Raw genomic sequence first — 25,275 nt, forward strand, 5'->3', positions numbered from 1 at the left:
GCCTAACTCCTAGGCAGACTATTATAAAACTTCACACCCAAAGCCTAATTACCTCTGTTCCTATTAGTTAATGCATCATGTCAGGCTTTCACCAAAAAATTACTGGGTGTACTAAAAGACAAAGAAAAGCATAGCTGAAGAGATAAAGCAAACATCAGAACCAGACTCATATATGGCATAGGTTTTGGAATTATTAGGTAGAGAATTTAGAATAACTATGAATAATATATTAAATACTAATGAAAAAAGTAGGTGGTATGTATGAAAAGATAAATAAGCAGACGAATGAAAATTCTAAGAAAAAATCAAAGACAAATGCTAGAAAACAAAAACTGGATAGAATGAAGAAAGGCTTTAATGGGCTCATTATGAGACTGAACACTTGAAGGAAAAACTGATGATTTTAAAGATAGGTGAGTAGAAATTTCCCAAACTGAAATGTAGAGAGAAAAAAAAAAAAAGAATTTAAAAAATAGGAAACAGAATATGCAAGAACTGTGGGACACTTAAGAAGGAGATTAATAAATGTTATGGAAGGAGGGGAAAGAGAGGAAGGAACAAATTTGTTTGAAGTGATAATGGCTGTAAATTTTTCAAAATTAATGACAGAGGCCAAACTACAGATATAGGAAGCTCAGTTCAGTGCAGTTCAGTCGCTCAGTCAAGTCCAACTCTTTGTGACCCCATGGACTGCAGCATGCCAGGCTTCCCTGTCCATCACTAAATCCTGGAGCCTACTCAAACTCATGTCCATCATGTCGGTGGTACCATCCAACCAGCCCATCCTCTGTTTTCCCCTTCTCCTCCCGCCTTCAATCTTTCCCAGTATCAGGGTCTTTTCAAATGATTAGGTTCTTTGCTCTGGGTAGCCAAAGTATTGGAGTTTCACCTTCAGCATCAGTCCTTCCAATGAATATTCAGGACCAATTTCCTTTAGGATGGACTGGTTGGATCTCCTTGCAGTCCAAGGGACTCTCAAGAATCTCCAACACCACAGTTCAAAAGCATCAATACTTCAGCACTCCAGATTTCTTTATACTCCAACTCTCACATCCATACATGACTACTGGAAAAATCATAGCGTTGACTAGATGGACCTTTGTTGCTAAAGTAATGTCTCTGCTTTTTAATATGCTGTCTAGATTGGTCATAACTTTTCTTCCAAGGAGCAAGTGTCTTTTAATTTCATGGTTGCAGTCACCATCTGCAGTGATTTTGGAGCCCAAGAAAATAAAGTCTGCCACTGTTTCCATTGTTTCCTCATCTATTTGCCATGAAGTGATGGAACCAGGTGCCATAATCTTAGTTTTTTGAATGTTGAGTTTTAAGCCAACTTTTTCACTCTCCTCTTTCACTTTCATCAAGAGGCGCTTTAGTTCTTCACTTTCTGCCACAAGGGTGGTGTCATCTACATATCTGAATGAGTAGGCTATCCCTTCTCCAGCGGATCTTCCTGACCCAGGAATCAAACCGGGTCTCCTGCATTGTAGGCGGAAAAAAGAGAGAAGACACAAATAGGCATACAAAAAGATATTCAACATCATATGCCATCAGGGAATTGCAAACTGAAACAATAATGGTGTACCACCTCTAATTCCAAAACTAACAACAGCAAATGCTGGTAAGGATATGGAGCATTGGACACTTTCATTCATTGCTGAAGGGAATGCAAAGTGGTATAGCATTTGGGAAGACAGTTTGACAATTTCTGACAAAGCTAAATAAAGGCTGACTACATGGTCCAACAATTTCACCTGTAGGTATTTATCCAAAGGGATTGAAAACTTAGGTCCACACAAAACCTGCAAATCAATACTTCCAGCAGTTTTATTTATTATTTCCCCAAACCTGAGATAACCAATGTCCTTCAGTAAATGAACACAGAGGTATAGCCATACAATGGATTATTTAGTGATAAAGAGAAATGAGCTGTCGAGTCACCAAAAGAAATAGAGAACCTTTAAATGAATATTACTAAGTGAAAGAAGCCAGTCTGAAAAGGCTACATCTACATGTTTCTAACTGTATCACATTTTGGAAAAGGCAAAACAGTATAGATAGTAAAAACATCTGTGGTTTCCAGGGATTTGGGGGAGGGAAGAAGGATGATTTGTTGAAGCACAGGGGAATTTTAAGGCAGTGAAACTATTCTGTATGATACTATAAAGTTGGATACAGGATGTTATTTTTTTTAAAAACCCATGGAACTGTACTGTGAGTTAAGCTGGATGCAAACTATGGGCTTTAGCTAATAATAATGTATTGATATTAGTTCATTAGTTGCAACAAATGTACAACACTAAAGTAAGATGTTGATTATAGGGGAAAATATGTGGGGGAGTTGGGAGTACACAGTGAGGCTGTTCTACCTCTTCAAATACCACAATTTAAAGATCCAAATAAATCTTATTCTTTTGGAGCAATTACCTAAAGGGGCAGTGTTCTTGATAGTTTTAACATCTGTAGGATGACTCCCTTGAAGTGTTGCCTTCAGAGCTCATTTACAAGTTGCATCACAGGCTTTTGTTCTGCCTCACAAGTCCTCAGCTCACCTCTGGTTAGAGCTGCAGCTGCAGTGGACAGCTGCATGAGGGCTTAACAGGCACATGGTTGGCATCACACTTGAAGTCTGAAAACTTTTCCTGCCTTTTTCAAACCTGCAGGAGTCCCATTCAGCCTCTCAGGAGGATAATCCAGAAATACAGAACACTGAACAATTTCGGCTGTGTTCAACTATTGGAAGTTAGAGGATAAATACCCCAGCTTCCTGTCCTTTGACTGGAAAATTCTTGGAAGTATTCTGTACGTGTTTCACAATCCCAGTGTAATTAAGATCCCAATGATCCCAACAGTGACCTTGAAAAACACTCTTACACTCTTTCTCTCCCCTGTTTTACTTTTACCACTCCCTCTTTTCTGACTCCTGAGAGCATTGCCGAAATAAACTACTTGGACTCTGGTTTTTGTCTCTGGCTCTGCTTGCAGGAACAAGAAAAATAAAACACATATTATATGCATAATGAATCCAGGAAACAGAACAACTCTGGCCACGTTTTAAAAGATGTCTTAGTGAAACAAATCTGCAAATTGGTTAAAAAAAGCTTCCTGAGAACACTGTTAAGCTATGCTTTAACTGGTGTTTAAGAACAGAGAACTATAAACATCTGAAAGGAGATAATGTCTTACAACTACCAACATTAGAAAAATCATCCTTTCCCTCTCACAGACCTATCGAGATCTCAATAATTGTGATCCATGGGCCATATATAAACTTACTCCATATCCTTCATAGCCTTTTCTTTCCCCAAGGTTTCACTGAAGAGATCTAGAGGATATTTTTCATATTTGTCATATCTTGAGATTTGATCAGACATTAAAGACAGAGAGTGGTATCTAAGGAATTAGAGTGAAGTATGACATGGATATGGCAAGAACAGCTTCAATCTGGGCAAGAAATTTTGCAGGCAGCCAAACTGCAACTAGCAGGTGTGAAGATGGATAACAGAATATCTACCTGTGGTGGCTTAAAAATATTCTCCAGATATTCTTCAACACTCCTACCAAAAGGAGAGGCTAATTATCTTCCATTTGAGTGTGGGCTGGACTTAGTGACTCACCGCTAACTACAGGTTATGGTGGATATGTGCGTGTGTGACACCTGAGATCAGGTCAGAGACCAGTATGGTGGCCCACTCTGTGTTCTCCCTGTTTCTCTTGAATCTAAACAAAAGTTTCTTGCTCTGAGGGAAGCCAGCTACCATGTAATGAAGGCACTCAAGCCAGCACTAGAGAGACCCATGTGACAATGAACTGAGTCTCCCTTCTAATAAACATGTGAGTGAGCCATCTTGGAAGGAGACACTCCAGCCCCCATCAAACCTTTGGATGACAGGAGCTCTGATCAGAATCTTGACTTTAAACTTCATAAGCAACTCTGAGCGAAATCAACAGCTAATCTACAGGCAATTCTGATTTTCTTGCCTTGGGAGATAAAGTTCAAACTCCTAGAAAGGCACATGAGGGCCTTCATGATCTGTTCTTTATTCCCTCACCTCCTGGTTTTCTTCCTCATGCACCCTCTTTCTAATCACACTAATCTGCTTTCCAGTCTATCACCATACCATTTTCCCTGGTGACTAGCATATGCTCTGTTCTCTTCTATAGGTCTCTAATCATCTTGCTTCAGCTGACTCCATTTGGAAAACTCTTGCTTATTATTTACGCCTCAGCTCAAATGCTATCCTCTCTATGAACATTTTTTCCTGATTTCATCAGGAAATTTTAAGGGATCTTTCTTCATGCTTTCAGGGATTCTTGTGTGCACCTCTCTTACTATACTCAATGTGAGCTAAATATCCATGCCCTTTCCTTTCCACTCATTAGTACAGGGACTGATGTGTATTTTCTTTTCTTCTTTAAAAAAAATTTTTTTGAGTACTTTTTAGAGAATAAAGTAAATAAAGGTGTTCCATTACTGAATTTGGTAACTGAATGAACTACTACAGTGTTAGAGAACTCTTGGCATTCAAATAACAAATATAAGAATGTAGTAAATCTAACTCAGTTCTTTACTATGAGTTCATATTCAGCAAGCATGTATGAACACTACCTGTGTGCCATGCATAATGCTTTGTGTTGCTGTCTGCATTCAATTTTTAAATCTTCACAATAATTTGTGGAACGGCATAGGTTTTATTATACCCATTTAGCTTACAGTTTAGATAGAACCAGAACTCAAGCCCAGATTTCATATCTCTGATCTGAGAATTCTCCCTCCATATTCCCACAGCCTTACTTTAGTAATGACAACAACCATATCAGAGTAAATTCTTCAAGGGTTTATAAGGATGAATTGAGGCCATGTCCTACTACATTCCAGAAGAATATTTTTCAGTGTTTTTTTTTTTTAAATAAACATTTCAATGAATACTTCATGCAAAGCAGAGTTAATAAACACTCATTTCCTGACCAGTTTTCTTCTTTGTTGTGGGATCTTGAGCTATAAAGTCAAGAGACATGAAAAAAAACAAAAACAAAAACAAAACCAAAAAAACAGCAAAACATTTTATGACAACCATACTGGTGAGCCAGTAACTCAAAGAAAGGTAATTATTAGGATGATCAGAAAATATTCTCAGCCCTAATGAAAGGCTTTGCTTGGGGAAGCTCTTGGTGGTAGTTATTCACACAAATTATGTCTCATGAGCCCATGGCAGAATGACTACACCAATTTTCAATTAAACTGCAGTACTTTCCGAGTGGTAGGAGAATGAAAGACATTTTTAAAAGAGAGCAGTTTCCTATCTAATAAATAACTACCTACAATGGCATAAAACTTAATAGTAGTTGTGGCATTGTACATCATAAAAGTAAATTGCAGAGTACAAAGTTAACAAATTCTCAGTGCAGATGCTGCCAGCTTTTTCTTTCCTAGCAGCACCAAGCAGTGGCAGATCATGAAAAAAACACTACTTCAGCTGTTGATTCTATATTCAATTGCAGACACATCTAAAATAAGGCTAGTCACCTGCTGACCTAATACAGATGACCAATTCTTTTTTTCCAGCAAAAAATGCAATTCAGCTTCTGCAACCACTGTGATCCACAAGCAAGTCCCTGCACGATAGAGTGAGGAAGAACTCTTTTAAAGAGGGGGAAAGGAAGTTGGGAGGGCTGCACCACCTCCACTGGAGGAATTGAGAGCTCAAACTGTAGTGGCTTTTCATTGGCCGAACCATGACAATCTCATTGGCTGAGCTTTTGGCAGGCAAGAAGTAGAAGTCTTTCTTCTTCCTGTTCAGCACTGGTATTGTGTAGGACACTGAGAGCTCCCCCTTCTGACTCCCTGACTTTAATTCAAGTTTCTGTTTACTTCCACACACCTTAGCAAGAATTATGAGCAAGGTCTCTGTTTTGGTTTTCTGTACATTTCTGTGTATTAGCATGTTATGGTAGACATTAACGTATAATTTCATAACAGAATCATAGCCAAGTCCTCTGTGAATATAAATGATAACCATAGTAGGTGTTTTCAGAGCTTATTTTGTGTGCATACCTTGAATGGAATGTAAAACATCATAATAGTGTATTGATATAATTACTTTTAAAATTTCTGATATGATTTTCTTGAGGGCAGAGATTGTGCTTTTTTGTTTTCTTACTGTTTGAGTGAATGAAAGAAATAACAGAATATGTGTCATAACATTTTTAATCAAGTAAAAGAAAAGAAATGCAAAAAGGCAAAATGGTTGTCTGAGGAGGCCTTACAAACAGCTGTGAAAAGAAGAGAACCAAAAGGCAAAGGAGAAAAGGAAAGTATACCCATCTGAATGCAGAGTTCCAAAGAATAGCAAGGAGGGATAAGAAAGCCTTAGTGATCAATGCAAAGAAATAGAGGAAAACAAAGGAATGGGAAAGACTAGAGATCTCTTCAAGAAAATTAGAGATACCAAAGGAACATTTCATGCAAAGATGGGCTCAATAAAGGACAGAAATGGTATGGACCTAACAGAAGCAGATGATATTAAGAAGAGGTGGCAAGAATACACAAAAAAACTGTACAAAAAAGATCTTCATGACCCAGATAATCATGATGGTGTGATCACTCACACTCACCTAGAGCCAGACATCCTGGAATGCAAAGTCAAGTGGGCCTTAGGAAGCATCACTACGAACAAAGCTAGTGGAAGTGATGGAATGCCAGTTGAGCTATTTCAAATCCTAAAAGATGATGCTGTGAAAGTGCTGCACTCGATATGCCAGCAAATTTGGAAAACTCAGCAGTGGCCACAAGACTGGAAAAGGTCAGTTTTCATTCCAATCCCAAAGAAAGGCAATGCCAAAGGATGCTCAAACTGCCATATAATTGCACTCATCTCACATGCCAGCAAAGGAATGCTCAAAATTCTCAAGGTGAGGCTTCAACAGTACGTGAACTGTGAATTTCCAGATGTTCAAGCTGGATTTAGAAAAGACAGAAGAATAACAGGTCAAATTGCCAATATCTGCTGGAATGCAAGAGAGTTCTTGAAAAAACAAGAGAGTTCCAGAAAAACATCTATTTCTGCTTTATTGACTATGCCAAAGACTTTGACTGTGTGGATCACAGTCAAACTGTGGAAAATTCTTAAAGAGATGGGAATACCAGACCACCTGACTTGTCTCCTGAGAAATATGTATGCCAGTCAGGAAGCAACAGTTAGAACTGGACATGGAACAACAGACTGGTTCCAAACAGGCAAAGGAGTACATCAAGGCTGTATACTGTCACCCTGCTTATTTACCTTATATGCAGAGTACATCATGAATATGCTAGGCTGGATGAAGCACAAGCTGTAATCAAGATTCCTGGGAGAAATATCTATAACCTCAGATATGCAGATGACACCACCCTTATGGCAGAAAGTAAAGAAGAACTAAAGAGCTTCTTGATGAAAGTGAAAGAGGAGAGTGAAAAAGGTGGCTTAAAACTCAATATTCAGGAAACTAAGATCATGGCATCTGGTCCCATCACTTCATGGCAAATAGATGGGGAAACAGTGGAGACAGTGATAGACTTTATTTTTTTGGACTCCAAAATTACTGCAGATGGTGACTGTAGCCATGAAATTAAAAGACTTGCTGCTTGGAAGAAAAGTGATGACCAACCTAGACAGCATATTAAAAAACAGAGATCTGCTTTGCCAACAAAGGTCCATCTAGTCAAAGCTATGGTTTTTCCAGTAGTCATGTATGGATATGAGAGTTGCACTATAAAGAAATCTAAGTGCCAAAGAATTGGTGCTTTTGTACTGTGGTGTTGGAGAAGACTCTTGAGAGTCCCTTGGACAGCAAGGAGATCCAACCAGCCCATCTTAAAGGAGATCAGTCCTGAGTGTTCATTGGAAAGACCTATCTTGAAGTTGAAACCCCTGATGTGAAGAACTGACTCATTGGAAACAAGCCCGATGAGGGAAAGATTGAAGGCAGGAGGAGAAGGGGACGACAGAGGATGAGATGGTTGGGTGGCATCACCGACTCAATGGATGTGAGTTTGAGTTAGCTCTGAGAGTTAGTGATGGACAGGGAGGCCTGGTATGCTGTAGTCCATGGTGTCACAAATAGTCGGACACAACTGAGTGACTGAACTGAACTGAAGTGAACTGATGGTAAATATTTCTTTTCGCCTGCCTGGCATCCCTTCTCTCTTCTGTTAATGTCACATTTGTTATCTCATAAAACACCACCCCTTCTCTACTCACAGTTCACACAGTTTTGGGCATGTGATGCTGTGGGGTAGAAAGATAACTTTAATTCCCACTCTCAGAGTTGGCAGAAATATTTTCCTTTCTTTTCACCCAGTGATTCATGGATAGGCATATAAACAAAGTTTGTTCAGTTACACTGGATCTTGAAAGTTTCCCTGGACACACTGGAAAAGTGGTATCTGTTCCAAAAATTGAGCACCCATTCCAACTCTATCATGATCGTCTCATTTATATGTGCCAATAAGTTTCCAATTACTTGACCAGTTTGAATTGAGTTTGTGTCTTTGATTTCATCTCTTTTGCTTCCTCCAAGGGTTTGTAAATCCCTTAGATTAGATCTAGTAGGGTCCTATGATGCTGAAAAGGGCTTCCCTGATAGCTCATTTGGTAAAGAATCTGTCTGCAATGCAGGAGACCCCGGTTCGATTCCTGGATCAGGAAGAGTCACTGGAGAAGGGATAGGCTACCCACTCCAGTGTTCTTGGGTTTCCCTTGTGGCTCAGCTAGTAAAGAATCTGCTTGCAATGCAGGAGACCTGGGTTTGATCCCTGGATTGCAAAGATCCCCTGGAGAAGGGAAAGGCTACCCACTCCAATATTCTGGCCTGGAGAATTCCATGGACTGTATAGTCCATGGGGTTGCAAAGAGTTGGACATGACTGACGTGAAAGTTTTACTTTCATGTTCATTATACTGGAATAGTCAGTGGGGTTAGTTATTAAGCTTAGCCATATTTTCTCCAGAAGCTTGAAGTATGTCAAATACACTGAAAAGCAAACAAGTGAATAAGTAGGTAGATAGATAGACAGACAGATAGACAATTTGCAAAAAGTTCTGAAGCATGGACTCTAAAAAGTAATCATTTAAGTATATGCTCCTGTATCTATCATTTCACAAGGAGCTCTTAGAGGCCAGATTTCATTTCTCTGATCTGAGACTCTGAAATCTTCTTATGCTCAACATGACACTGAAACACTAAATCAGTCTCTTGAACTACCTCAGAGGGTTACATTACATGTGACCCAGGTTTTTCTAGGTCAACAAGTCAAGTTATATAGTACTCTGTTGACCAGAGAATGGCAGGCTCACACTTCCCAGGATTTATTTCAACTGCACTTTAGACTACAGCTTTGACAAATCAGCCATTTTTGGTGCTAAGCTGCCTCATATATAAAGGGGTAATATTTATTTGTTACTAGTATAGCAAGGAAAAGAAGGCAGAATAAGACATTTTTTTGATCCTAAATCTCCAGTGGTGGTTTCATTTCTATTATTTTATTAAGGGGCATGAACAAAGAACAAAATACTGAAGATGTGGTGAAAAGTCTCAAGGCTATGCCTCAAAATTAACTAGATAATCTAGAATACAATTACAACTAGTGGCATTATGTTTTAGTATTTAAAGGGAGTGACTGAGGACATATAAAGTACTGAGGGAAGGGAATATCAGTCAGTTTTAAATGTGACAAAGGATTTGGGGTCAATCTGCCCTGAAGCAGTAATCAATAGAAGAGGCATAAGAAAAAAACAGAATATACCATCATTGGTCAGTATTAGTTTAGAAAACACATAATTTTAAGACGTTGAGCCAAAAAGACAGTTGGCTTCATTGAAATATACACACAACAGGGTTTGACTCTCATCCTTCTCCTAGTAACAGTCTAGCTATGGAAATTGGGGAAAAAAAATCTTGGTTTCTGTAAAGTTAAAATAAAAATAAATCGTTCATCATGTAGTCATTTGTTAGAATAATTGATACGATGATCACCAAAATTAACAATAACTTTGTGTGTGTGTGTGTGCTCAGTCACTTCAGTTGCATTTGATTCTTTGCAACCCCATGGACTGTAGCCAACCAGGCTCCTCTGTCCAAGGGATTTTCCTGCCAAGAATACTGGAGTGGGTTGTGATGCCCTTTTCCAGGGGATCTTCCTGACCTAGGGATCCAAGTCGCATCTCCTATGTCTCCTGCATTGCAGGAGGACTGTTTACTGCTGAGCCAGCAGGAAAGCCCAAAACAGTAACTTTATTTAGTAACAAAGATGATCCAAGCACTGTGCTAAGTGCCTGGATATAGCATATCCATTTAGTTCTAAAGACAACTTGATGAAATAGCGTTACTGTTATTCATTTTTCACAAATAGGGAAAATGGGGTGGGGTAGGGGCAGGTAGCACAGAGAGACTATGCACCTTGCCTAAGTCCCTCAGCTAGTAAGTGACAAAACAGGCTTTTCATCAAAGCAATCTACATCAGAATCTTAAAAAGTGTCTCTGCTTTTCTCCCAGAACAGAGAGTAACAACTAAATAAATTAGAGTTGAAACTCAATCATGCAAACCCTCAAACTAGGGAAGATAAATGAAGATTATTCAAATGGGAATAAAATGTAGTAGATAGGTGACTTGTCCCTGGCTCCATTATAGTAAATGTAGTGCTGATCCAAGATGTTGTCCCTCTGCTTCCTGCTCTAGATCCAATTCCAGAGTCACTTTATTTCCTTTATTTGGCTTTTCTTCTTGATTTTTTGAAATGGTAGCTCTTTTAACTCTTGCTTCTTCAGTCTGAAGAAGAATGAAGAATGAATTTACACAGCATTATTTCTTTAAAATTCTTCAAGTGTCTGAAACTTGCTTACAAAAGGCATCATGTTGAATCATCAGTTTACTGGGATTTTCTCTGCATCTAGCAAAAGTGCCTGGACATTGGATAATGACTCCATACTTGAATGGACTGTGATTTATCCTATGCCTTTCCTGTTGCACAGACATACAAATAATGCCTTACATCTGTAGTTTCAGGAAAAACCTCTTGATTTCCTGAAGCCTTTAAAGTATTAAAAAGAAGCTTGACAAGGAAAGAAGTAGCTTTCTTTGTAAACACACTGTTTACCAGGTAGCAATACTTCAAATAACATCATCAGGCGTACAAATAGACAGATTGGTGGAACAGAATACAAAGTCTAGAAATAGATAAATAATTTGGTAGATTGTAAAGGGGCTCAAATCCATGGGGTAAAAAATGAATTACTCAGTGAATACTTTCAGAGGAAACAGGAAGCCATATAAGACAATAAAAAGGAAATAATACCTTCAGTCTCATTAGATCAATAGATCAAGTATTTAAATATAAAGCTTTAAATGTTTAAAACTGAGAGAATAAAAAAAATTCAAGATTGCAGAAGCTCTGTATAGCTATGAGATAAAGCTCAAAAGCCATAAAGGAAAGGCTTAATAAATTCACCTCCATATATATATTTTTACAAAAATGACCATATACAAAGACAAAAGACAAATAATGGAGTAGAGAGATATTTGAAAATTACCTTACAGGGCTAGTTTTCTTGAAATAGAAAGCATTTATAAAAAATGATAAGGAAAATACTATTATACCAATTGAGAAAAAAAGGACAAAGATATGAATTAATAGTTGCAGAAAAAGCAAAAAACAGTACTTAACCACATCATGAAAAACACTGGGCTGGATGAAGCACAAGCTGGAATCAAGACTGCTGGGAGAAATATCAATAACCTCAGACATGCAGATGACACAACCCTTATGGCAGAAAGTGAAGAAGAACTAAAGAGCCTCTTGATGAAGGTGAAAGAGGAGAGTGAAAAAGTTGGCTTAAAACTTATCATGGCATCTGGTCCCATCACTTCAAGGCAAATGGGGAACAATGGAAACAGTGAAAGACTTTATTTTCTTGGGCACCAAAATCACTGCAGATGGTGACTGCAGCCATGAAATTAAAAGATGCTTGCTCCTTGGAAGAAAACTGATGACTAACCTAGACAGCATATGAAAAAGCGGAGACATTACTTTGCCAACAAAGGTCCTTCTAGTCAAAGCTATGGTTTTTCCAGTAGTCATGTATGGATGTGAGAGTTGGACTATAAAGAAAATTGAGCACTGAAGAATTGATGCCTTTGAACTGTGGTGTTGGAGAAGACTCTTGAAGAGTCCTTTGGACTGCAAGGAGATCCAACCAGTCCATCCTAAAGGAGATCAGTCCTGGGTATTCATCGGAAGGACTGATGTTGAAGCTGAAAATCCAATACTTTGGCCACCTGATATGAAGAACTGACTCATTTGAAAAGACCCTGAGGCTGGGAAAGATTGAAGGTGGGAAAAGAAGGGGATGACAGAGGATGAGATGGTTGGATGGCATCACTGACTCAATGGACACAAGTTTGAGTACACTTTGGGAGTTGGTGAAGGACAGGGAGGCCTGGCATGCTGCAGTCCATGGGGTCACAAAGAGTCGGGCATGATTGAGCAATTGAACTGAACTGAATCATATCCAAATGCTACCATTATTTATAATAAAAGAATTTCATTTATTACACTGATATCACAGTTGTTTTCACCTGGCAAAGAGCAAACATTTGATAATACATTGTGATGATGAGAATGTGGGAGAACAGATACTCTCACACGGTGATACTGGAAGTGTAAACTGTCCTTATGCAGGAAGATTTAGCAATACTCATCAAGATTAAAAAAGATATAATGTTTGATGTAGCAATTCCACTTCTCAGAATTTATCCTACACAAAGGGGGAATTGTCTTCTATTTTTGTGCTGATAAGGAGTGATCTATAGTACATATTGCTAAGTGAAAAAAAAGCAAGGTGCGAAACAGGATATAAGGGTATGCTTTTAAGCATAAAATATATTTGGACCAGAATCTGGGGAAAGAAACTGAATGACTGGAAGACACAGTTGGTAAGGAGATTTTTTCACTATTTACCATTTTTATACTTAATATTTTTAACCATATGAAAATATTGCCTTTTTGATAAATATTTATTGTATAGATTTCTTTTATTATTTTTAATTTATTAAATACATTTTCAAATATAATTATTAATATCCCATATAGATGAAAATGTTTAAGCATAGATTTTTGCATTAGTTGAGAACTAGTGAAGCTTGTAAGGGTAAGAGTTGAAATAATAATTAAGAATAAGTGTATTTTTTAGCAGGGTTATTTTATGAGCACAGATCCCCAGTTTTTCCTCTTAAATTCCTATTTAGAAATGTTTTAAAAATGTATGCAAGTGAGGAACTGTTTTTTAGTAGCCTTGGCAATCAAGGCCAAGTATCATCTATTGAATACTTACTCCACATTTGGAGAAATATGTACCAGGTAAAATGCTGATTTGATGAAGAGAAAAAGTAGGAGATCCATGGTGCTATTCTAGGTAACTAAGTCAGTCAATCCTAAAGAAAGTCAACCTTGAATATCCATTGGAAGGACTGATGCTAAAGCTGAAGCTCCAATACTTTGGCCACCTGATGCAAAGAGCCAACTCACTGGAAAAACCCTGATCCTGGGAAAGATTGAGGACAGGAGAAGGGGGTGACAGAGGATGAGATGGCTGGATGGCATCACCAACTCAATGGACATGAGTTTGAGCAAACTCTGGGAGATAATGAAGGACAGGGAAGACTGGCATGCTGCAGTACATGGGGTTGCAAAGAGTCAGACATGACTGAGTGACTGAACAACAAAGTATGTCACTCCCATAATATAGCTAAATGAGAGACAAAGGTTTTCTGATCTGTATCTGGACAGCAAGCATAGTCTGAGGGACTCTTTGGACTTTTTCTCAGCTCCCTCTCATATACGCAGATTGGCTGTAGGAGTAATATACTGACCACTTGGAAAGGACCCAACCTGGATCCAGGTAGAAATGATCACTTAAAAGAGATCCTGTATGTGGGGCCTCTCCTTAGAAATTCTGTCCATGTTATATTTAACAGATAGGAAGCTCCCAGTAAAGGTCATGCCTTTGGTTTCTTTTGTTGTCTCAACTGGTTTGATGTCAATATTTCCATATTTAAAATTTTATGCTATTGATCTGAAACTAAAGGCCTAATTTATGAATTAAATTGAACACCTATTTGACTATAAAAGCACAACACACACAGAACTTTCTGTTAAGGAACAGTAAATAAGGAAAATCATAAGACTTCAAGAAGAATTCTACAGATCCACATACTGCTGAAGACTTGGAGGAGCATGCTGCCTCTGCAACCGTGGATTTATTTAAAGATGCGCATGTGGTCATTTGTCTGTCTGCTGTCAGCCTCATCCTGTCTGTTCACGTTTTGCTCAATATTGCAGAGGAGAGAAGCCTAAAAACTACATCTCGCAGACTATCTTGCCAGTGTGGCTCTTCTGGTTGGGTTCTATCAGTGGGAAGCACTGCAGGAGATTAAGAAGGCAGGAGAAAAAGAAGTCATTTCTTCCCATTTTAGGTTTTAGTGGCTCTGATAGCAGTGATGGCTGCATGGGGTGAATTAGGCTCCTGGATTCTTCTCAGATAATGAGATCCAGTGGCTACAGCAGGAGGGAGTGCTCTGTCACCTCCATCGGCACAGAGCTCAGACAGTCTGATGATTCTAGCAGCAACAGTGACAGAAGCTACTGCAGCAACAGTGGAAATATGAGTTCCACATTTCCTACAGTGGCGGCAGCAGCCGTGGCTCCAAAGTCAGTGGCAGGTGCTCAGTAGCCTTAGTGATGAAGTTCTTCTGGGCACTGCATGCCACCATTTTCTTTTTCCTTCAGGCTCAATGGGTAGTAACTTCTTGCAGTTACCAGTATCTCCCCCCTTTACGTTAGATTTCCTATTTATAACCAATGTCCTATATTACATTTCCACTGATTGAAAAATCCAGCATGGCTTTTGTCCCTCACTGACTTACACAAAACAGAAGAATATTTAGGGGATTCATGATTTATGAATTCAAGAAGACTTAAGAGAATGTTCCCTTTTGAAATCAGATTATGATGTCATAGAAAAAAGAGACATGTAAGATAAAGAAGTGCTACATGGAGATGAAAAACAATGTCGTGCTATTTTAAACCACTGAGGAGACCCAGCAGAAAAGCAAGATAGGGCACCAACTCATTATTCGGACAATTGATAAAGGTAGAGAACCAAGCATTTATTCTTCCTTTCCAATATGAACAGTGTCAGGGTACCCAAATGCTTATTAAAGGAAAATTCTTCTTTAATCAAAGAATCGCAGATAACAAATGCAGAACAAATGATAGAATTAGAAAATCACCATTTTGCAATACCTAATGGAATAATGGATCTAAATAACAATCAACAGTGGCAGCTATAACCATTAGGTGAATGGTCAATGGAAAATTATAATAGATGGATCTGAGATGACATCATCTGAGCCCTGTAATTAATGTCACCAAAAGTAGACCACACAGCTATTATGCGTCACATGATGTAAAGCAGTAGGAAATACACAACATGCAGATGTTGATTGCAGCCATGAAATTAAAAGACGCTTACTCCTTGGAAGGAAAGTTATGACCAACCTAGACAGCATATGAAAAAGCAGAGACATAACTTTGTCAACAAACGTCCATCTAGTCAAGGCTATGGTTTTTCCAGTGGTCATGTATGGATGTGAGAGTTGGACTGTGAAGAAAGCTGAGTGCTGAAGAATTGATGCTTTTGAACTGTGGTGTTGGAGAAGACTCTTGAGAGTCCCTTGGACTGCAAGGAGATCCAACCAGCCCATCCTAAAGGAGATCAGTCCTGGGTATTCATTGGAAGGACTGCTGTTGAAGCTGAAAGCCCAATACTTTGGCCACCTGATGTGAAGAGCTGACTCATTTGAAAAGACCCTGATGCTGGGAAAGATTGAGGGCAGGAGCAGAAGGGGATGACAGAGGATGAGATGGTTGGATGGCATCACCGACTCAATGGACATGGGTTTGATGATGGACAGGGAGGTCTGGTGTGCTGCGGTTCATGGGGTCACAGAGTCAGACATGACTGAGTGACTGAACTGAACTGAACCTATTAAATACGCCTGAAAAAAGGATTTGACCTAATTAAGCCTAAATATACAAGTACTAGGCTTCCCTGGTGGATCAGCAGTAAACAATCTGCCTGCCAATACAAGAAATGGGGGTTTGATCCCTGGGTCAGGAAAATCCCCTGGAGAAGGAAATGGCAACCCACTCCAATATTCTTGCCTGGGAAATCCCAGTGACAGAAGAGCTTCACAGGCTACAGTCCATGGGGTCACAAAAGAGTCGAACACAAATTAGCGATTAAAAAACAATACAAGTTCTAGTTTTAAGGAAAAAAGGGAACAAGAAGAATATGTTAATTTACACTGCAAGATGCAATCAGCCAAATCCAGAGTGTGGGAGATTCTACAGTTTTTCCCCCCAAATAAATATATATATATATTTTATAAAAAAGGGGAGAGTACACTGATATCCATTAAAAGACAGCTTTTGAGATAGCTGGAGGAATTTAAGCATAGACAGAGTATTACATAATATTAAAAAATCATTAACTGTGTTGGATGTCATATGTTGCTTTATGTGTGTATGTGTGTGTTTTAAAAAATCCCTTTCTGTTAAAAATATGAAGTGTTTATGGGATAAATGATATAATGCTGGGGATGTACTTTAAAATGCTCCAACATTTTCTTTCCATTAAAGAAAAAAAAAGTGGTGGGGTGGGTATGAATAAAATAAGAATATCATACTGATTATAATTGTTGTACCTATGTGATAGGCACATGGAGGCTCATTATATATTTTTGTATGAAAAGTTTCTAATAAACAGTTTAAAATAATTTTCTTTATGAAATACTTTTAAAACCCAGAGACTCATGATTGCTTATTTGTTTTAAATCGTCAACTAACAGCTAATTTCTACATTTTATAAAATATTTTAAACCATTGAAAATATTGGGACTCCTTATCCCAATTTGTTTGACTTTCAAGTTTAAGCGGAGAAGTCCTTCACTGCTCCAAATACACATCATGATAAAGAGAACATTTAAATTCATAAAGAGAACATTTAAAAGATATAGTAGCATAAAAACAAGATAAACACCTCAATAGACAAGAAGTGGGACATAACACAAAAAGTAACATGAGAGGGGTTGAAGCAGGCCTTTTGGAATTCGAGTTGTTTATGCTAGGGAAACAAAGACAAACATTTGTTTATCAGACTGCCACTTGTATAAGATAATGAGCTGCTCGAAGACAGGACCCCATATATCTTCATCTTAATATGCCTAGAAAAGTGCCTAGAACACAGGCAATAACTGAGTAAATAATGAGCAAGCAGAAAGCTTGAGGAAAGGATAGCAAATAAGATGAGAAATATGCAAGAAAAATGTAAACTTGAATTTGTACAAGCACTAAATGGAAATGTATTATCATTCTTCTGTTATAAAAGACCAGTGGGAAAAAAATATCTCTGTGGGGCTCAAGAGTCCTTACATAATTGTTTTCTTCTCACAGAAAGATGGATAGACAGATTATGGCCATGATTTACTGTTCTGAAGCAAAGTACTACCAAACCTTGTACCCCTTCCAAAAAGACAGACTGCATCTCTAGGCTGAGCGAGGAACATGTGTCATACTCTCAGGTTTCTACTTAAAACTCTTTGTTTAGAAATTCTGCTTGGTTACTGTTGTGATACATTTATATACAGGTGTATATTCAAAAAAGAAACAAACCTCTTGTTTTTAAAAAAGTCTTTAAAAAGACTCTCAAGGTTCCCTTGGACTGCAAGGAGATCCAACAGGTCCATCCTAAAGGAAATCAGTCCTGACTATTCATTGGAAGGACTGATGCTGAAGCTGAAGCTCCAATACTTTGGCCACCTGATGCAAAGAAATGACTCATTGGAAAAGACCCTGATGCTGGGAAAGATTGAAGGTGGGAGGAGAAGGGGAGAACAGAAGATGAGATGGTTGAATGGCATCACCGACTCAATGGACATGAGTTTGAGTAAGCTCTGGGAGTTGGTGATGGACAGGGAAGTCTGGCATGCTGCAACCATGGGGTCACAAAGAGTCAGACATGACTGAGTGACTTAACTAAACTTAACTGTGTATTTAAAAATCAATCAGACAAAACTTGAGCTTCCCAGGTGGCACTAAGGGTAAGAAAACCACCTGCCAATGCAGGAGACATATGAGATGTGGGTTAGAGTCCTGGGTTGGGAAGATCCCCTGGAAGAGGGAGTGATAACCCACTCCAGTATTCTTGCTTGGAGAATGCCATGGACAGAGGAGCTGGTGGGCTACAGTCCGTGGGGTCACAAAGAGTCAGACACGACTGAAGAGACTTAGCATGCACACACAAAAACTCATCTCATATATGTCACAAATTCAGTAAAAAGGATGATTATTTAATCACATATGGAAACACAATTTTTGCCTCAGTAAAGGTATGAAAGAGGTAAAAATTTGTCCCCTTTTCCATGAAAACATCCTACTTTTCTTTCTTTTTTTTTAACAAGAACTTGTCTGGACATTGATGGCAAACTCTTTTGCTTATCCTTTTCCTCATATAAGTTACATCATTTCCAGGGTCCAGGACTATTTAGGTTGCAAAATAGGGCTTTTGAGGGCTGTAAAAAAATATCTAGATATATATGATACAGAGGAAAGAGAGTGAAATTCTTTCTATCTTACTTTTAATCCAAAGAGCCAAATTATGGTCTTGCCAGAGAGAAGCAGCCTAGTTATGGTAGCCCCTACCAAACCACCTCAAAATGAAAATGCTAAACTGTTCAAATGTTATAAATCTGGATAAAATTCAGCCTTTGCACATCACATAAATGGTCAAGTGCTATGTAATAGGAAGGACAAGTCATTATTTCCTAAGAAGAATCCTTTCAACTTATTCGAGAAAAATATCATGACATTTTTTATTTGCTGCTAATTTTAATGAAAAATACTGACATCCACATTTATAATGTTTTATATAAGTGAAGTGGAAAAATCCTTGGATTGAAAGCTAAGTTCTAGTGCCAGTTCTGACTAGGCAGTTGTGTGATCTTGGGAAAGTCACTTGGCTCTTTGAGACTTAGTTTTCCTACCTATAAAATCAGGGGGCTTGGATAGGGCTCACTCAGGTGGTTAATTGAAAGCCCCTTTCAGCTCTGTCATGTGAGTTTAAGCTCTATAATGTATATGTTTAAATTTTATAAGCATTAAAAAAAGCCACATAGATATGCAGAGAAGTCAATAAGTAGCGATATTGAGGATTTTTGGCACCTATCATTGTGTGAGATGATATAGCAAGAAAGATATAGAAAGAGAAATATAGTTGTTGTTTTTTTAATTTTCACTAACATTTGTAAAAATGGCTCAATTTAAAAGCTGTGGAACCAGCTTTTAAAGAGTTAGCATTCCCACTCCTGGGCATATACCTAGAGAAAACCATAATTCAAAAAGATATATGCATCCCAATGTTCATTGCAGCACTATTTACAATAGCCAGGGCATGGAAGCAACCTAAATATCCATCAACAGAAGAATGGATAAAGATGATGTGGCACTTATACAGTGGAATATTACTCAGCCATAAAAAGATGTGGATGGACCTAGAGACTCAAACAGAGTGAAGTAGCTCAGAAAGACAAAAACATATACTGTATATTAATGCATATATATGGAATCTAGAAAATGTATAGATTAACTCATTTGCAAAGCAGAAATAGAAACAAAATGGATAACTAATGAGAATTGATTTTATAGCATAGGGAGCTCTACTAAGTGCTCTATGGATTCAATGGGAAAGAAATTAGAAGAAGAAGAGATACATGTATTTGTGTGACTGATTTACTATGCTGTACAACAGAAACTAACACAATATTGTAAAGCAATTATACTCTAATTAAAAAAAAAGCTGTGGAAGATAAGGAAATGAAATAAAATGCTAAGTATTATGTGCCTTAAATATTCTAAACATAAGATACAAAAGCCCAATTTTTAATTAAGTCACATGGGCATCACCAGATGGCCAATACTGAAATCAGATTGATTATATTCTTTGCAGCCAAAGATGGAAAAGTTCTATACAGTCAGCAAAACAAGACCGGGAGCAGACTGTGGCTCAGATCATGAACTCCTTATTACAAAATTTGGACTTAAATTGAAGAAAGTAGGAAAAACCACTAGGGCATTCAGGTATTATCCATCTCAAACCCCTTATGATTATACAGTGGCAGTGACAAATAGACTCAAGGGATTAGATCTGATATAGAGTCCCTGAAGAACTATCAACAGAGGTTTGTAATAATGTACAGGAGGCAGTAATCAAACAATTCCCAAGAAGAAGAAATGCAAAAAGGCAAAATGGTCCTGAGGAGGCCTTACAAAGAGCTGAGAAAAGAAGAGAAGTGAAAGACAAAAGAGAAAAAGAAAGATCCAAAGAATAGCAAGGAGAGATAAGAAAGCCTTTCTAAGTGAATAATGCAAACAAATAGAGGAAAACAATAGAATGGGAAAGACTAGAGATCTCTTCAAGAAAATTAGAGATACCACAGGAACATTTCATGCAAAGATGGGCACAATAAAGGGCAGAAAATGTATGGACCTAAAAGAAGTAGAAGATGTTAAGAAGAGGTGGCAAGAATACACAGAAGAACTATACAGAAAACATCTTGATGACCCAGGTAACCATGATGGTATGATCACTCACCTAGAGACAGACACCCTGGAGTGCAAAGTCAAGTGGGCCTTAGGAAGCATCACTATGAACAAGGCTAGAGGAGGTGATGGAATTCCAGCTGAGCTATTTCAAATCCTAAAAGATGATGCTGTTAAAGACCTGCACTCAATACCAGCAAATTTGGAAAACTCAGTAGTGACCACAGGACTGGAAGAAGTCAGTTTTCATTCCAATCCCAAAGAAAGGCAATGCCAAAGAATGTTCAAACTACCACACAATTGCACTCACTTCACATGCTAGCAAGATAATGCTCAAAATCTTTCAAGCTAGGCTTTAACAATATGTGAACCAAGAAATTCCAGATGTACAAGCTAGATTTAGAAAAGGCAGAGGAACCAGAAATCAAATTGCTAAGATCAGTTGGATCATAGAAAAAGCAACAGAATTCAAGAGAAACATCTACTTCTGCTTCATGGGCTATGCTAAAGCCTTTGACTGTGTGGATCACAACAAACTGTGGAAAATTCTGAAAGAGATGGGAATACCAGACCACCTGACCTGCCTCTTGAGAAACCTGTATGCAGGTCAAGAAACAATAGCTAGAACCTCACATGGAAAAACAAACTGGTTCCAAGCTGGGAAAGGAGTAAGTCAAGGCTGAATATTGTCACCCTGCTTCTTTAACTTTTATGCAGAGTACATTATGCAAAATGCTGGGCTGGATGAAGCACAAGCTGGAATCAAGATTGCTGGGAGAAATATCAATACCTCAGATATGCAAATGACACCACTCTTATGGAAGAAAGTGAAGAGGAACTAAAGAGCCTCTTGATGAAAGTGAAAGAGGAGAGTAAGAAATGCTGGCTTAAAAACTCAGCATTCAAAAAACTAAGATCATAGATCTGGTCCCTCCACTTCGTGGCAAATAAAATGGGAAAGAGTGGAAGCAGTAACAGACTTTATTTTCTTGGGCTCCAAAATCACTGTGGACATTTAATGAAGCCATGAAATTAAAAGATGCTTGCTCCTTGGAAGAAAAGCTATGACAAACCTAGACAGTGTATTAAAAAGCAGAGACACTACTTTACTGACAAAGATCCATCTAGTCAAAGCTATGGTTTTCCTAGTAGTCATGTATGAATGTGAGAGTTGGACCATAAAGAAGGCTGGGCACCGAAGTATTGACACTTTCGAACTTTGGTGTTGGAGAAGACCCTGAGAGACCCTTGAACAGCAGGGAGTTCAAACCAGTGAATCCTAGAGGAAATCAACCCTGAATATTCATTGGAAGGGTTGATGCTAAAGCTGAAGCTCCAATACTTTGGCTACCTGATGCAAAGTGTCAACTCATTGGAAAAGACTCTGAAGCTGGTAAAGATAGAAGGTAGGAGGGGAAGGGGATGACAGAGGATGATATGGTTGGATGGCACCACATACTCAATGGACATGAATTTGAGCAAACTCCGGGAGATGATGAAGGACAGAGAAGCCTGGCATGCTGCAGTTCATGGGATCGCAAAGAGTCAGATATGACTGAGCAACTGAACAACAACAGCCACCAACAGGAACTTTTTTGAAAATAATAACCACATTACTACCTATCCTGGTGGCTCAGATGGCAAAGAATCTGCCTGCAATGCATGAGACCAAGATTTGATCCCTGGGGTGGGCAGATCCCCTGGAGAAGTAAATGGCAACCCACTCCTGTATTCTTGCCTGGAGAATTCTATGGACAGAGGAGCTTGGTGGGCTACAGTCCATGGGGTCACAAAGAGTTGGACACGACTGAGAGACTCACACCTTTCACTTTACCTCACCTATCTCTACATTCATAATCAATTGCTATTTCTTCTGTATAGAGGAGACATAGCTGCTACCAAAACTAACTGTAATCATGTGTATATGTGTGTATGTTCTTAATTGCCCTGTTACATTTCAGCAGTCTGGAACACAAACTCCCCAAACCTGGATATTATTGCTAGTGTATGCTTTTAAGAAATTGCTGTCAGAATTCCTAGAGCTTCAGATATTGTCCTGAGATATGAATAAATGAATAAATGACACCTATTTATAAGCTGCCACTTCTATTTGTCACGCCATAATTTTAACTTCAAAGTCTAGTGACATGGCTGAATCTATTTTCAGTTCCTGTAAAGTTGTGCATTTGAAGTGGAAACAACAGTGACAAAAAGTGAGAGACAGTGATTGACATGGCATGTGATCACTTTACGTATCAAGACTTTAGCATATTGTTTATAGGAGATGCTACCTCATTATAAAAATATGAAGGGATGTGTTGGTGGGGTTGTACCAAAATAAATGATGTCCCAAAGGCAATTTTCAGTACAAATAGGATATTTTAAAATTGCTATTAAAAAATTTTTTTTTATTATAGATGGAGAGTCATGGGAAAGGAATATATTATACCTAACTTAAAAATGTTAGGAATGTGTGTGGTGTAACATTAAGGATGTAGGCTGAGGCAAAAGTTCAAGACAGATGAACTTCTACCTGTCTTGTGCTTTCCCACCTCTATCTGAGTGGTTTTGGACCAACCATTTTAGTCTCCCAGCTTTGTTTTCCTCATGTATACGCTGAGAATAAAGGAGCTGACTCTGTCTACCTCAAGGCAGTATTAGAGACTCCAATAAGATATTTATGAAGGTACCTTGGGTCTGTGTTGAAGCAATTAAGTAATATGAAGTTCAGTTCAGTTGCTCAGTCATGTCCGACTCTTTGTGACCCTATGAAACGCAGCATGCCATCCTCCCTGTCCATCACCAACTCCCGAAGTTTACACAAACTCATGTCCATTGTAATGGGGATGCCATCCAACCATCTTATCCTCTGTCATCCCTTTCTCCTCCTGCCCTCAATCTTTCCCAGCATCAGGGTTTTTTCAAATGAGTCAGCTCTTCACACCAGGTGGCCAAAGTATTGGAGTTTCATCTTCAACATCAGTCCTTCCAATGAATACCCAGGACTGATCTCCTTTAGGAAGGACTGGTTGGCTGTCCTCGCAGTCCAAGGGACTCTCAAGAGTCTTCTCCAACACCACCGTTCAAAAGCATCAATTCTTCGGCGCTCAGCTTTCTTCACAGTCCAACTCTCACATCCATACATGATCACTGGAAAAACCATAGCCTTGACTAGATGGATCTTTGTTTACAAAGTAATGTCTCTGCTTTTTCATATGCTGTCTAGGTTGGTCATAACTTTCTTTCCAAGGAGTAAGCGTCTTTTAATTTCATGGCTGCAATCACCATCTGCAGTGATTTTCGAGCCCAGAAAAATAAAGTCAGCCACTGTTTCCCCATCTATTTGCGATGAAGTGACAGGACCAGATGTCATGATCTTAGTTTTCTGAATGTAGAGCTTTAAGCCAACTTTTTCACTCTCCTCTTTCACTTTCATCAAGAGGTTCTTTAGTTCTTTTTCATTTTCTGCCATAAGGGTGGTGTCGTCTGCATATCTGAGGTTATTGATATTTCTCCCAGCAATCTTGATTCCAGCTTGTGCTTCTTCCAGCCCAGCATTTCTCATGACATACTCTGCATATAAGTTAAATAAGCAGGGTGACAATATAGAGTCTTGACGTACTCCTTTTCCTATTTGGAAACAGTCTGTTGTTCCATGTCCAGTTCTAACTGTTGCTTCCTGACCTGCATACAGGTTTCTCAAGAGGCAGGTCAGGTGGTCTGGTATTCCCATCTCTTTCAGAATTTTCCACAGTTTATTGTGATCCACACAGTCAAAGGCTTTGGCATAGTCAATAAAGCAGAAATAGATGTTTTTCTGGAACTCTCTTGCTTTTTCAATGATCCAATGGATGTTGGCAATTTGATCTCTGGTTCCTCTGCCTTTTCTAAAACCAGCTTGAACATCTGGAAGTTCTCGGTTCACATATTGCTGAAGCCTGGCTTGGAGAATCTTGAGCATTACTTTACTAGCGTGTGAGATGAGTGCAATTATGTGGCAGTTTGAGCATTCTTTGGCATTGCCTTTCTTTGGGATTGGAATGAAAACTGACCTTTTCCAGTCCTGTGGCCACTGCTGAGTTTTCTGAATTTGCTGGCGTATTGAGTGCAGCACTTTCACAGCATCATCTTTTAGGATTTGAAATAGCTCAACTGGAATTCCATCACCTCCACCTGCTGTGTTCATAGTGATGCTTCCTAAGGCCCACTTGACTTCACATTCCAGGATGTCTGGATCTAGGTGAGTGATCACACCATTGTGATTATCTGGGTTGTGAAGATCTTTTTTGTACAGTTCTTCTGTGTATTCTTGCCACCTCTTCTTAATATCATCTGCTTCTGTTAGGTCCATACCATTTCTGTCCTTTATTGAGCCCACCTTTGCATGAAATGTTCCCTTGGTATCTCTAATTTTCTTGAAGAGATCTCTAGTCTTTCCCATTCTGTTGTTTTCCTCTATTTCTTTGCATTGATCACTGAGAAAGGTTTTCTTATCTCTCCTTGCTATTCTTTGGAACTCTGCATTCAGATGGGTATATCTTTCCTTTTCTCCTTTGCTTTTCACTTTTCTTCTTTTCACAGAT

This window comes from Cervus elaphus, chromosome 19 (genome assembly GCF_910594005.1).
Source record: "Cervus elaphus chromosome 19, mCerEla1.1, whole genome shotgun sequence".
NCBI classification, from domain to species: domain Eukaryota; kingdom Metazoa; phylum Chordata; class Mammalia; order Artiodactyla; family Cervidae; genus Cervus; species Cervus elaphus.